Source organism: Ictalurus furcatus, chromosome 7 (assembly GCF_023375685.1).
Source record: "Ictalurus furcatus strain D&B chromosome 7, Billie_1.0, whole genome shotgun sequence".
Lineage (NCBI taxonomy): Eukaryota > Metazoa > Chordata > Actinopteri > Siluriformes > Ictaluridae > Ictalurus > Ictalurus furcatus.
This window is the reverse complement of record NC_071261.1, coordinates 26226336-26241575: the sequence shown is the minus strand read 5'-3', so window position 1 is coordinate 26241575 and position 15240 is coordinate 26226336. Positions and strand designations below refer to the sequence as shown.

Sequence of the window (15240 nt, the reverse complement as noted above, 5' to 3'; positions counted from 1 at the left end):
ATGTGACAGGACACCTGATTTAAATATCCTATTGGCCCTGTTCGGGCTATGGCTTTGGCAGACCAATGAGGTGGGAGCTACCCTATTACTTAAGGACCCTTATTTTGTCAGGCGCATATTGTCTTGGTGATTCGGGGTTCATTTCCGTTTCAGTTCCCGGTTCCGGCTCCGTTCCATTCAGTTATGTAGCCGAGTTGGCGGCGGAGATCGCGTTCAGTAGCAGCCGGTCCGTGTAAAAATTTTATTAGTAAGTTAATTTTCATTAATAAAAATAAATAAAGAAATAAAAAATGATGGCCGGTATATTGAGCTGCGGTATCTGTGAGTAATCATACAACTTCGCGTGTTGTTTGTTCAACCCACTGCTAAGAGTCGGGAGTTAAGCCTCTAAATCTTCTCTATAACCAATCCCTTGCCGAAGACTTGCTTTGTTGTTTTACTGTGTTGTTTTTCTTGTTTGGCTGCTTTGATTAAGGGCATTTTCTGGGCTGGTTCGCTTACGGGTTTTGCTTTGATCTTGTTGCTTAGCTGCACGCTTGGGCTGTCTGTTTACGTGCCTCGCCTCAGCTGTGATGCACATCAGTTTTACTTTGTTGCTGGTGTAATTTTGTCTTCTTTTCTTTTGTTCTGTTATTTTTCGTTGTTATAGTGTTAGTTTGTTTGTTGCTATTTTTGTTGACTTCGGTTTTGTTTGAACTTTTGATTTGTTTTTGCAACCACATGTAGTCTGAGAGGCTAATTGTGAAATTAGTGTTTTCCAGCCTCAAACCTGTTCTTTCAGGTTTGTTTTCCCACACCATCATTTTACTATTGATTGGGTGTTTGTTGTTGCTATGTCCTATTGTCTCCATACTATAGTGGCTGTACTTTTTCATTTTATTTATTGTCAACCATAATTCTGGTTCTGCTTAGGCACCTCTATTTCATGTGGTGGTGTCAGTGGGCCTGAGCTTTATAACCACCAAACCAAGATTGTAATATTTTTGTTTTTCTTTCTTTCCTTATTGTTTAGTGTTGTTATTCTTGGTTAATTGGTGTTTTTCCTTCTCTCCAGGAGCCAGTGCGTCTTGGTGGGACAGGGGAGGCTAGCTGCCTTCATTCAGTGGTGTGTGGTTCACAGCGTGCTCAGCGTGCCAACACGACAACTTCCTTATAGGTAGTGTTTAATGATTTGATGTGAATTAAGGTGGGTTTGGATGACCTCCCGAGCTGTAGATGGCCTGCCTTATTCCCACCAAGGCTGGGCCTGGAGAAGTGTTGGTTTTAAAATTCCTATTGGATTCTTATTGAATTCATGGGTGAGTGACTTTATATTTATATGATGTGTTTTAATGATGCTTAAGTGTTGTAATAAAATATAACTTTTATATTGATACTCATGTCTCACTCTCACATTCTTTGCCTTCAATTGGTAAAATTTATGTGTGCCTTTTATTTGGGAGTATTTCCCTGGTTCTCCTCCAGGGTGGCATAGCTGGATTTACTAAACTTTGATTAACGTTTGGTATCTGGGAATAAAACACAATCCATCAGCGGTGTCCAATCTATTCTGCAAAGGGCCGGTGTGAGTGCAGGTTTTCATTCCCATCAAGTAGGAGCCACACCTGATTCCACCTGTTTAATTGTTTGATTGTGGCTTTCAATAGACTCAGGTGTGGCTTTGTTTAGTTGGAATGAAAACCTGAACCCACACATGCCATTTTTAGCTAAGATTGGACACAGCTGTCTTAATGTGAGTTTTTATCTTTTATTCTGTTATGTACATAATCTTCTATCTGATTTAATAATGCAAGTATCAAAAATGCTTGTGATCATTGACTGAGTAAGAACATATTAAAATTAAACCCATAATTGATTGCATCAACACAGCAGTGGTGCAGAAATTGACTCATAACTAAAATCTTACTACTTGTATATTGAATGTTAAACTTAATTCAGAGGGAAAATTATCATAAGCAAGAAATTAAATACTATGCTGCTTACTGAGTCACCAGATGCAATGTAACAACTTTACATATTATCAGTATTATTAATTTAATGGTTAAGTGTCACTTTTGACACTTAATCATGTTTGTTAAATTCTTCATATCAATTCCAGTGTATACATTCATAAATACAGATAACATTATGGTTAGAATTTTATAACTTACCTTCAAAAATAAGGGTCATGTTCTCTGGTTTCTTGTGCACCTGGTCGCACGCTTGCTGAAGCAAATAAGAGATTTTCTCTAAGGGGAATATCATAATTTCTATTTGTTTCCCAGCGTAAATTACTTGGATGTCTATCTTCTCTACATCTTCGATGTGATCGGATGCACTGGTTGTTGGGAATATGATCTCAGTCCTTGGTGTGTCTCCTGGGGTGTCTGAAATGGCACACTTTGATTGTTCTGACCATCACTTGAGACAAACTCAAACTAAAGTAGTTTTGGTTAAAGTGCATTAACTCTTACTTTCAGGTGGAATGTATGGAAGATCACTTTTCTCTTGTTCTTGATTTGGAGATGAGCTTGCCACTGGGATTGAGTCCTCAGTCTGCTGCAGAGCTTCCACCGGTGTAGGGTATCTCTGCAAACCATTTGCATTTAATATTTCATGTGAAATCCAAATAAATTGCTGAAATAAAAGACCTCATATTTACCCCCAGTGTTTCACTGCTAAATTCATTTAGTCATTCCTCTCTTAGCATTGAAAATACACTATTGTATTACATATTGAAATATGTAAAAGAAAGTAAATATTCACTATTTGGAATATTTAATAATCAAGATTCTGCACTGTTGCTAGATCCCTAATTAAATATAAGTAATCGAGTGATCATGTTGACCATGTTAACTGCTTTGTACAAAAGGTACGATTTTCCTCATGTCTCTCAATCTCTTCTACTGAAGTATGTGTTCAGATGACATTCCAATGGATTTAATCTAAAATTGATCATAAGGGTTACACAAACTTGTGGTGTCCATGCCAGCTCTAGTGCACTGTCATTAAAGCAAAAAGGGAACATACCAAATACTAAGAAACTCTGAAATTCATGCAAATATTTATTCTACTATTCACTCAGGTTGTTGTCAATAATATAACTTGCAATAAATTTGCTGCATTAAATTAGAAAATAATTTCTTTTAAAAAGAGAAGCAATTTCACTAGTGATCTCAGACTTTTGTAATATATATTTAATTATAGTACAGTTTATCCTCCCTCTGAATTTAAAGAACTTACCTCACTGAAGAAATAACTAAAAATGCCTCCCATGTTGGTAAGTGTTTCTCCCAAGTTGCAGGCAAAGTGAAATCTGATGAGGAATTTGTTTTTATAACCTATACCTTTTTACTTTTGGTTTCTTGTCCTTTAGGGTGGCACCGAAGCCACCCTAAAGGTCAAGGATTGGAACTATGCCAAACCATTTCTCCTGTTTTCAAGAGTTCATTTTATTATTTATTCTGCCTGTATACTGTGCTAACTTTTATCTAGGGAACGATTCATGAATTTTTTTAAAAAAATAAAAAAATTGGGGGGGGAGTATGGTGATTTAGTGGTTAGCTAACCCTGATGGTTGGGGCTTTGATCTGCCTCTGCCCTTGTGTGTGAAGAGTTTACATGTTCTCCCTGTGCTTCAGGGTTTCCAACAGGTACTTTGGTTTCCTCAGTAGTCCAAAGACATATGTTGTCGACTGATTGCCATTTCCAAAGTGAGTGCGTGCGTGCGTGCATGTTCTTAGCAAGTGTTCAGGTGTATGAGGAAATATCTTGTTTATAATTTACCTGAAAGTTACACAAACACACTTTCTTATTTCTGTGTGCAGTTGACAGTGGTGGAGTTTAGCTTTAAGGGAAATCCCTATATGGACTGTTGCTGGATTGGGAAAATTGTGGATTCAAAAGTAGAAGAAAGCTCTTTTACACTCTTTATACTTTTATTTTCTTTTCAGCAATGAGCATGGCAATTTATTTATGGCACTAGTACTCTAGGTGCTTCTCTTTTGTGCTTGTACTTTCATAACACTAGAGGCTACATCCCTTTTCCCCCATTTGATGCAAGACATGGGTAGCATGCATCCCACAATTTATTCCTTAAATGAATTCTAGACATATTTACTTGACTAATTATTATGCAATTTCTGTTATTGTAATAGAATGGTTTGACTGCCATTACCTGTGGTTTCAGTTGTGCAGACACGATCTTATGACTGGATCCTGGAAGCTCCGTGTGAACAACAAAAAGGCACACCACCTGCATGTCAAAACAAATGGCATTGCTACACAGATGTAAAGCTATCACTCTGTTTCATTTGTGTAAACATGGAAACCAGGTGGCGATAACAGGTATCTGTCATCTTAGTAGTTGAAGGTGTGGCTTTGAGGAAAAAGTCCCACAGGAAAATTATCAGTGGGAAAACTCGGGATTTTTCACATTAACCTCATTTTTATTTGCTCTATTCTTCATGAACATCGTCAATCACTGCCCCTATGCAATGTCAATTGCAACTGCTCATCTTGATCCTTTACAGTTTGCATATAATGTAAATAGATCATTGAATGGTGCTGCAACTGGACCAGTGAGGAAATGCATACCAGAACCCTATATGTAGATCTTAGCGCAGCTTTTAAACCAATTATCCTTGAATAACTAAAAAATTAAATCTTGAAAATGAAGGTAAATGGATAAAAAAATAAAAAATTCAGGAAACACTTTCACTATATTTTAGTGGAATTTCCACAAATCCCAAATTTGTTTATGAATCTAGAACGGTATGATGAGTTTAAGTTATAGTGTATGTGATTTTGCACTGTATAGAACAATTAGCAACAAAAAAAAGAAAGAAAGAAAGAAAGAAAAGCCATCCCTGGGTGAGCTCAAATCACCAACCTTTGGGTTAATACCCAAATGCACTCAAAACAGTATTATTAGCCAGTCATGGAGTTGCTCACCATGGTTCTGCCTCGTTTCAATAGGGAAGGGCAGCTCAATAAGGGATCCTAAATCATTAGAATTTATTGAAGCTGTGGGCTTTTTTTCTTATCACAGAATATGACCCTATAAAGAAAATGTTGCAGGACATTAACCTGCTGAAAAATCCAACCTGGTCTGCCAAAACATAGGCTGAGCTAAATTCCTAAATTAGTTGACTAAATTGATCAATAAATGTTTGAGATTTTCTAATAATATGTGTATTTCATTAGTAGCAGTCATTTCGAAATGTTTTCCTTTCTACCAACAGGCAAAGATGGTCTACGAGCTCGATCTGTGTTTTGGTACCTGCTCAGACCAAGTTGGAGTTTTGAGCAGGAAATGTTCACATGCATCACAGGAGAGGATCTGACGCTCCTTCCACTATCACAACCAGCCGGTCCGTTTAAATTATACGCACGCGCGCAGAAACGAACGAGAGCGAACGCGCAATGTAAGTATTGTCTTTTTTCTGTAATTACACGCGTCCCAGAGAGGAGGAGTTACGAAGTATTTTTTTAAAAATACTAATAATAATAATTCAGTGGTATCTCTAACCCCTAGTGTTCCAATCAACACGGGAGCGTGCATTTATCTCAGAAAGCTCAGTCCGGCTTTCCAATCAGGTTGCACGAGTTAAGGCGCGTGGAATGCTCTTGATTAGAAACTAATCAACGCATGAAAAACGAAGTGCAGCCGTTTCACGTAGTTATACACAGCTTCACTTATGATTTTGATTTATATTTGAGATATATATATATATATATATATATATATATATATATATATGTCTCCCTTGTTATCGACTGACTAGACATAATCTGTCAGTGGTTTTAATGTTATGGCTGATTGATATATGTTATGTATACAGGGCATGCATGTGTATATTCACACTCACATCCAAAAAAACCACACTCCGTCCCTGGGTGGGCTCGAACCACCAACCTTTCGGTTAACAGCCGAACGCGCTAACCGATTGCGCCACAGAGACTTGTGTTACCACGTTTAGAGGATGCAAGGACATTGTCAGCACATGCTTAGTACAGACCTGTTCTGATTAATCGTAGCATTCATGTGCTATTGAAAGGGCAAGTGGGCTTTCCTCTGAGTGTGTTATGCTGCTCTGTGACACAGCACCTTAAGCAGTTGGAGAAAATGTGGTGCCTAGTTTCTTGTGTTTTCAAGCATTTTTGCCTTCACCCTTCCTAGGGGACAGCTAGCTGGTGGCTGAAAATAACCATATTGGGGCGGGGGTATTTTTTAAATATATAAGTCTAGCACAGATATAATTCTTCCCTTGGGACACTGGTTTATTCTTTGTCTGTTAATCATTTTGCCTTGTTGGGATTATATTTTTAAGTAAAAGTAAAGCCAGCAAAAGTAAGTACTAAAAAAGCCATTGTTGAGTAATGTTGCCAGACGAAAGCAGTTTAGCAAAGAATATTTTGACTTGTCTTGTGTTACATGTTTATACTCTAAAATATGGTAAATATGAGTCATAAAAGCAATACCGCCCATGGGAGGGCTCAACTCATAATGGTTTGTGAAACACTTAAGAGTGTTGTTTCACTACTATTGCTAACTGAGCACATGTAGAGGGGTTTTGTGCTGGTACATCACTGCTAGAACAGTTGTGATTTCTATAACTATGGAGGAAGACAAATACTGTGAAAGCCTAGTATAAAGCCCCTTGTACATGATAGATAACAAAATTGTTCTTACTGGAAACTTTTGGATCTGATTGTTCTTATGAAACATTTTTGTTGCAATCAAATTTTGTTGTTCTAACTTTGTAAGTGCATGAACTGTTTAATCAGTTTTTCCAGCTGGATTTTGCTCAAGTGCATTGCTTAAAAATTGGTTTTGTTTTAAATTAACAGTCCTTTTCATTAAGTCCAGAGCCTTTATTTATCTTCATAAATGCTTCTTGCAGCAAACTCAAGCCCGGCTAGCTCAGTCGGTAGAGCATGAGACTCTTAATCTCAGGGTCGTGGGTTCGAGCCCCACGTTGGGCGCAGGACTTTACTTTAGTTGCCTAAAGTCACAGACAACACCTTGTGGATGAGTTATACAAGACTGATGGTGTCAGGTGTGAAGGATCTCCTGCCCTGTCTGAAGCATGAGAAGTATTTTCCAGAATAAGCAGCAGTCAGATTATCCCGATTAATATGTTGTAAATACAGTTTTGTCCTCTGTGATAGGGTCGTTTCAGCAGCCCTCATTACACATCATGTTTTGACCACATACACATACACCTCACCCTTAAGGTCACATGTTTGACTATTTCAGATTTAAAAGTTTACATATAGGAAAGAGTAAATAGAAGTTTCAAATGTGTGAGCTAAAGAAGGTTTCGTAGAACCCCTCAGAGCAATTAAATCTCTGTGGTGCGACCTAAAGCACAGTCGTCTGGCCGTCCAATTCGTGATTGCCGTTTCCATCGTTCGCTGCCAATCCCGTTGGCTGCAATGATGGATCTAACAAATCACAATGGACAATCAAAGATGGATTTGCCAATCAAAACCTATTAATGTATAGGGTTGTAAACTGTACACCTTTACATTTTGTCCATTTTAATTATATATATATATATATATATATATATATATATATATATATATATATATATATATATATATATATATATATTTCATTTATTAGCTTTCACACTGCCTGTTGACTCAACGCTTCATAGACACTAGTCAGAACAAACCTAAGATGGTACAAATGGAAATTGTAATAGACCAGGGCTATTTTAAAATGGTAAGTGTAGAATTTGTACAACTTTAGAAGTGAAAACATATCAATTTAGTAGTCAGTGCAGTGTGATCTGGTCAGTGTTTATTTTCAACAGGCTTTCTACTATTGAGTGTTTTGTGAGGTGCTCAAACAGTCCAAGCCTCAAAGATCTCATAAGGCCATGTGGGATGAGGAGTGGATGTCCTGCCTGCAGCGGTTTGCCAGCACAGGAGCGTGGCCCTCTGAAGCTGGCAACAGACCTTCTCCTTGTCAGACAAAGTGGTATGACCTATTTCAGAGGGTATGTGTAGGCAAATGTTAATAGGAAAACAGACATAAAGCCATACAATGTCTATAGGTTGCTTGTCAACTGAGAGTGTTTTAATGTTACAGATGGATAAATGTCCAATGCAGGCACATGGATAGACATCACTTTTTGGTGGAGTACATTGCTGTCTTTTCTCTTCCCAAGAATTTTAATTCATGCTTTTGTTTTTCCATTAATGACCTGGCTTTGGTCAAGTTTTGACCCTTTCTTTTTATTATGCTTATTTTATTACGCTTATCAGCCTCCCTCCATGACTGGTGCTGCCCCTACCCCAACCTCTACCCAGATGGACAGACAACCTCCATTTAACATATCACTGGTAACAGATTAGTCTCCATTGTCTCTAGACTTGCTCTTTGAGCTTAGCAGAGATGTGTGAGGAAGTGAGTCAGACACATGTGGGGGAGTAGTTGTCACCTAAATAAAACATTTGTCCTGTATGATTATAAACTTATATTTTTCTATAACACCCAATGTTAGTTTACAAAGCCATGGTTTGGAGGGTCCCACGGTGCTGCAGATAAGCCTAATGTAAACATACCAAGGAGGCATCAGGTAATTTTAAAAGAACAGACACCTGTTTCACACAACGAGTTGACAAAACCAAACAAATACAACCCGGATTAATTAGGGTTAACAGGTTTCATGACGCTGGTTATCTCAGTCAACCCAGGTTTTAACCCAGAATCGAGGTTTACTCAGCATGCACACGCATATAAAAGCCAGTTGTTTGCAGCAAACAGCCAATAGCATTCAACATGGAAAAAAGCAGGTGTGCATACTTCTGGTTGAAGAGAGATAAATTATTATGCGAAAACAAGGAATTTAAACCTACACTAACCACAAACATCGCATTGTTGTGGCTGTCAAAGCTCGGGAACATTGCTGATCATGTAAACGTGTAAGTTTACTTTTACAAGCTCACAATGAGAATAAATGGATTGGAAATTTATAACCAAAGTATTTCATGTAATTTCATTTAATATAAACGTAAATTATTTTAATTACATATTAATAAAATTATCAATTTGTGACAATACATTAGGACAGGAATAATGAAACCACATGAACATATGTACCACTCGCAAAGAACCACAAAGTAACACAAGCAATACAAAAAGTAAAAGTGGCTTCAGTGTGTCAGATTTTTTAAAGACATAGATAAAAATCTATATCATTCGTACAGATAGTCATCGGAAAAAGACAGGGGATTTTGCTCAAACTAAACTCAGACTTATCTTGGTAGCCACTGAAACTGGCTCCGTGAAACAGGCCTCAGCATGTTTACTGTCTGGTTATGTTTACAGTGTTAAAATGCTACTTCTACCCTTAAAGCCCTCATCTGCCTCCTTCCAAAATGTCTGACAGTGCCAGCCCTTCTCCTTCCTCCACCTTGACAGCCAGCCCTTCTCCTTCAGAGTGTGAGTTCTCATCTCTCCACTACGGGTCGACCAATAGTGGATTTTACAGATGGCGATAACCAAGTTGGACAGTACCTCCTGATAACTGATTAATCAACCGATAGTTAATTAAAATGATAATGATACTGATTGAAAACATAACACTCAAAGTAAAATATTGCTGAACTGTTGCTGAAATACGGTACTGACTGTACCGTATTGCTGAACTGTTGCTGAAATACGGTACTGACTGTACCGTAAAATGTACTGTACTTTTTTCAATGAAAAATATAGAAACAGTAGCCTAATATTAACTAAAATACTAAAGTAAGTAAAAAGATCTGAACTGAACCAAAAAGTAACAGTCCAAATAACAAATAAAAACAGACATCCAAAATGAATCAAAAAACAATTCAGTGTTTTATCACTTTGTCAGTGATCATTTTTATTTCGCCTCTAGAGACCGCTCGCGTACTGTATAATAACAGTGGGCCCTTCGCAGCTGCTCCCGTAATGGATGTAAGTGGGGAAAAAACTATCAGTATGGATTTTTTGTTCGAGCAATCTATTATCGGTGCCGATTAATCGACCTTGACTCTCTACCACAGCACCTTCTTGGCATAGATAGCATGTATATGTTGTAGGTTGCATTTTGAATGTTATCTATGCAAACTTGACAGAAACAAACTGAAATGTTTTTGTTTCATTTAGCGAGATGCAATTATCTCTGCTGTTCTCAGAAGTGTACCAGCTGGACAGCCAGAGAGAAAATCAGGGAATGTGTGTTGTCCTTGATATGACGGAAGGTCTGCAAGGACACACCATCGACTGTGATCTTTTTTTTTTTTTTTTTTTTTTTTTTTACATCACATGCCCTTGGCCTGGAGTTGTTAAGGCAGAAGCTAACAATGGTTGGAACCGTCAGAAAAAATAAGCCTGAACTCCCAGCTGCCCTAGTTACAACAAGAGGCCGAGATAGTTTTTCCTCCCTGTTTGCCTTCACTGAGACTCATTCACTTGTGTCTTACTGTCCAAAAAAAAGGGAAAAATATGCTTTTGATGAGCACACTGCACATAGATGCCTCAGTAAGCAGCAGGGAGGACAAGAAGCCAAGCATGATCTTGGAATATAACAGGTACAAAGAATTAGTTGACAACCTGGACAAGGTAAATTACTACTAGTTTTTTTTTTATTATTGTATTTACAAATTTTCATTCAAGGGTAAATTGTAGTTATAAAGTGAGTTGAGTCACCATGTGTTTCTTTTGGAAGCAGAAAGAATCAGATTAACTAAATGTTTTTATTTGTGTGTTTGTAATATTGCAGATGGTTGCCACTTACACCTGTAAGAGGAAAACAGCTCGTTGGCCCCTGGCGATCTTTTTTTAACATGCTCAACGTCTCCGCCCTGAATTCCTATATGGTGTGGTCAGAAATAAATCCACAATGGCAAAGAGGGAAGAATTTCAAAAGAAGGCTCTTTCTAGAAGAATCAGAACAGCTCTGTTGTCCCCCTTCATGGAGAGACGGAAGTGCCTTCCTCACACCGCAAACTCTCTTAGTTTCCTGAGGAAAGCATAACCATCTTCAAAGGCTAGTGAACATCGAGAGCCCTCCACAGCAAAAGGAAAAGATGCCAGTTGTGCAGTTATGTATTTGTATTACAGCATATAAATGGCTGAGTTCTCCAAGCTCTGTCATACTATGTCTCTCTCTCTCTGAAAATGGGGCACTGATCACCTGCACCTGCCTGTACCACACTGGTTCCTGCTGCTGCCCCTCCCTCAGCACTCTCAGTACTTACAGCTTCACTGACCAACAGGAATTGAGAACATGCTTGAATCTTAGTTTGGTCTAGGCATTTCATTTCATTGTTGACTGCAGTTGTAATTTCTCGTCAAATTAACTGACATGTAATTATTTACGCTTATGTATTTATTTACTGCAATTTCACGCGAAATGCTAATGTTGACTACGCCACCTGTGGTGCTGTCTCTCTCTCAGTCTTCCTCATCCTCACGCTGTATTCTTTTATAATAGTTTTTGAATACTCATATCTTCTGAGTAAATGCAGGAACAATTAGTGTAACCGTATCTATAAAGTTTGTCTTTGTCTTTCTAACTGAAAGACTGCCTTAGCCCCCAAAACTTTGCTGCATGTTACATGTGCTGAATACACTACCTTGTAGCTATCAGCATAGTTGCCGCATTCTTTCGTAGAATTCGAGGCTACTACCAAAGTCAGAAGAATTACACAATAAGCAGTGTTTTGCAATGGCAGAATTTAACAGAAAACCAAGGAAACTGCAATATTTTTAGGAGCTTGCAATTTTTAAAAAATTTCTGCAGATTTGGGCCAAGACGTCATCACAGCGCGCATTCAACCCTCTTCGATTCAGGTGTCAGACATGAGCACAGCTAAAAGGTCTCATTTACCAACAAACGTCATTGTGAAAGACAGTGCAAAGCAATTTCGGGCAATTCAAGTAGTTTTCCAATTTAAAAAAGCACAAAGAACTCGCAAATTGCAAATCAAATTTTGAAAAATACCACAACAAAATAAAACATTTTTGGCTGCAATAATCACAAAAAAACTGTGAAATCCTGAACGGACTCAATAAGGAGACAAGAAACAGTTGCTTTATCTTGTCCGTGCTTGTAAAATATCCACTGTTTCTGCGTCTTTTAACGTAATACCAGAGAACACGTGTGTGTTCCATCTCTCAGACAGATCCTTCAAGGTATTGTGGAGGGGAGGTATTTCTGAAACTCAGCAACTCACAACTGGGGTTCCTCAGGGGTCAGTTCTGGGTCCACTGCTCTTTTCTATTTATACTACATCTCTAGTGCATGTGACTGAGTCTCATGGCTTCTCATATTATTGCTATGCTGATGACACCCAGCTCTATTTGTCCTTCTGGCCTAATGATCCATCTGTCTCTGCACGAATCTCTGCTTGCCTGTCTGACATCTCGGACCTGATGAGGGAACACCAACTTAAGCTCAACTTGGCAAAATCTGAGCTTCTCGACATCCGGTAGGTTCATTCTGTACAACATCAAGAAAATCAGACCCTATCTCACCGAACAGGCTACACAGCTACTACTACAGGCTCTTGTCATATCAAAACTGGACTACTGCAATGCAGTACTCTCGGGTCTCCCAGCCAGCTCCATCAAACCCCTTCAGTTGATTCAGAATGCAGTAGCACGCATTCCTCATCTTCAACCAGCCCAAAAGACACCCCTCTTCATCTCCCTTCACACATGAACTTCCAACTTCAATCCGGACCACAGAATCTATCACTATCTTCAAAAACAGCTAAAGACCACCTCTTCCGTGAACACTTAACTAACCCCTAAAACTCCAACCCCACATTATCCTTTATAGATAGATAGATAGATAGATAGATCGATCTAGAACTCAATTAATAAATCTTGTCTGGTAGCACTACTTGTATTGTTCTCTGCTTGATATATCGCTTTGCTTGTATTTCCTCATTTGTAAGTCACTTTGGATAAAAGCGCCTGCTAAACGAATAAATGTAAATGTGAGTGTGTGTGTTTCTCTACAGCGCATGTGCGATTGTCAGTAGACCCTTCTTGTGACACCAGAATAAACAGATAAGGGAGGGGTAGAGCGAGAGGAGATTGTACACTAGTTAATCGATCGCAACTGGTCAAAAAAATGCTAAAATGGGTCGCAAAATCTACTTTTCCGGCCGGTAATATACCTGAGCGACCTGAGATTGGTATAAGCCTTTTCTTTACGGACTCCTCACGAAGACAATGAAACACTGCCCTCAAAAACAAAACATAAAACCCACAAAAAATACTAACATTAGTATTAACGTTAATATTAATTAACGTTATACCGGGAATCCTTTTTCAGCATACCTGACGACCTCATCACCAAGCCCGGCTAGCTCAGTCGGTAGAGCATGAGACTCTTAATCTCAGGGTCGTGGGTTCGAGCCCCACGTTGGGCGCTTACTTTTCTTTTTCTCTCTACACCATTTCCATTCTTTGTGCATTTATAATGTTCACGTTCTTTCACACACAGAATCACAATAAACATATGTAATAAAAACACAATTTACATACAACATTCAAAACTGGAACAGTCCTCAGTTTCATTCCGGATTCACATCGTAAAGATGCATGCAACACGTTTGGCACGACATCGGAGTTTTGTGTGTGTGTGTGTGAGAGAGAGAGAGAGAGAGAGTCTAGTTTCAACCATTCTTGAGTATATTGTGTGGTTTAAGCCATTCATATGTTGTAAGACAGCCCCACCACATGGTGAAGATTTATTAAATGTCCACGTTGCATCTCCATTCACAAATTTCCCTCCCGTGGATAACCAGGTCGTGTCAGTTTGCTGGCAACACGTCAGTTATCACATGACCAAAGATCCCAGCGTCTGTAAAGCTGTAGAAGAGTTGACTCATTGAGCCGACTCTTTTACATTAACTTTTTTTTGTCATTTTACAGGGATGTTTATTGTGTTGTGTATGTCATGCTAATTCTTTACAGTTATTTAAACAAATTTTACAAAATGCCGGTTTGGGGGGGGGGACTTTAAATATGCCGTTTGGAAGAAGAAAGAGTCGACTCATTTTGGCTCCGGTCCTTAATTCTTTTTACTAGTAGCCAGAAAATAAAAATTTTTGGCTACTGGTAAAAAGAGTTAAAGCTCCAAAGAATCCCTTCTTATAGGTTCCCACAGAGGTACAGCAAAAAGAAGAAAAAAAAATAGCCTAATAATAATAATAATAATAATAATAATAATAATAATAATAATAATAAACTAAATTTGCAGGAGCTTTCAAAAGTAATTCCAATTATTTGATTTTATTTTCATTAATTTATTAAAATCTATATCTTCTAAAGTGCACGTACAGTCAAATTCAGACAGATAAAACACCACACATGAAAGTGTAAGGGGGGGGGGGGGAGTGTAATCAATATGTGTAACTAACATTTGGATGTTAATAAAGTACAATCAATATATATATATATATATATATATATATATATATATATATATATATATATATATATATATATATATATATAAAACTAACATGTAGAATTATTACTATGAAGCATAATCTAATAATCAATATTAGTTAACAAGCATAATCTATATGTATAATCAATATTTAGAAGCATAACCTAAAACCATAAAACACTTTCTGATCAAGTTATATTCTGTGTTTGAACTGAGCTAGAAGACGTCTGTGTTTCACTGCTCAAGCAGGTGTTTTCTGTATTTCCTGTGTACTGAGTTAGAAGAATCCTGTATTTTGTCTACAGCAGCTTCACTCTATGGCAATAAATTAGCAATCAGACATTCACCTAAACTGTGTTTCCAATCAAAACCTTTTGAAACTTGCAAATCAACGTCAAAATAAAAGATAAGGCTTCCAGAAGAAGTGTATTGAGCTGGGATGAAAGCCAGAAAGTGATTAAGGTGGTAGAAAATGAACCTTGTGCAGACTAAAAGCTCTCTCCTCATAATAGCTTTCTAAAAAAACAACTAAATGCGCATGCACCATAAATCTAAGATGTCATATAGACATGAATAATTAATTGTGGGGAAGGAGATTGGTTTGTTTTTAGGAAGAAAGGGTAAAACCCGGCCTAGGGATGAGCTCACTGTCACAGAAGAGTATAAAAGCCCATGTATTTTTGCATGAATTTAGAATTTCTGCAGACTGAATGGTTTTAAATAAAGTTTAATTTCTTTTGACATCCATAACTGCTGTCTCTGGAAGTTTTTTTGACTTCGGTTGGACGGCTTTTTCCACAACATTACC

General features: G+C 37.9%; 3 non-coding genes across 3 annotated transcripts; 2 read left to right on the top strand and 1 right to left on the bottom strand.

The window, feature by feature from the left end:
• Window positions 1–5868: 5868 nt before the first annotated feature.
• Window positions 5869–5942, bottom strand: trnan-guu (transfer RNA asparagine (anticodon GUU)). Its single transcript has one exon. It is a non-coding gene; the product is annotated as a tRNA-Asn (tRNA).
• Window positions 5943–6893: 951 nt separating this feature from the next.
• trnak-cuu (transfer RNA lysine (anticodon CUU)) lies at window positions 6894–6966 on the top strand. Its single transcript has one exon. It is a non-coding gene; the product is annotated as a tRNA-Lys (tRNA).
• Window positions 6967–13334: 6368 nt separating this feature from the next.
• Window positions 13335–13407, top strand: trnak-cuu (transfer RNA lysine (anticodon CUU)). The gene has a single exon. It is a non-coding gene; the product is annotated as a tRNA-Lys (tRNA).
• Window positions 13408–15240: the final 1833 nt, after the last annotated feature.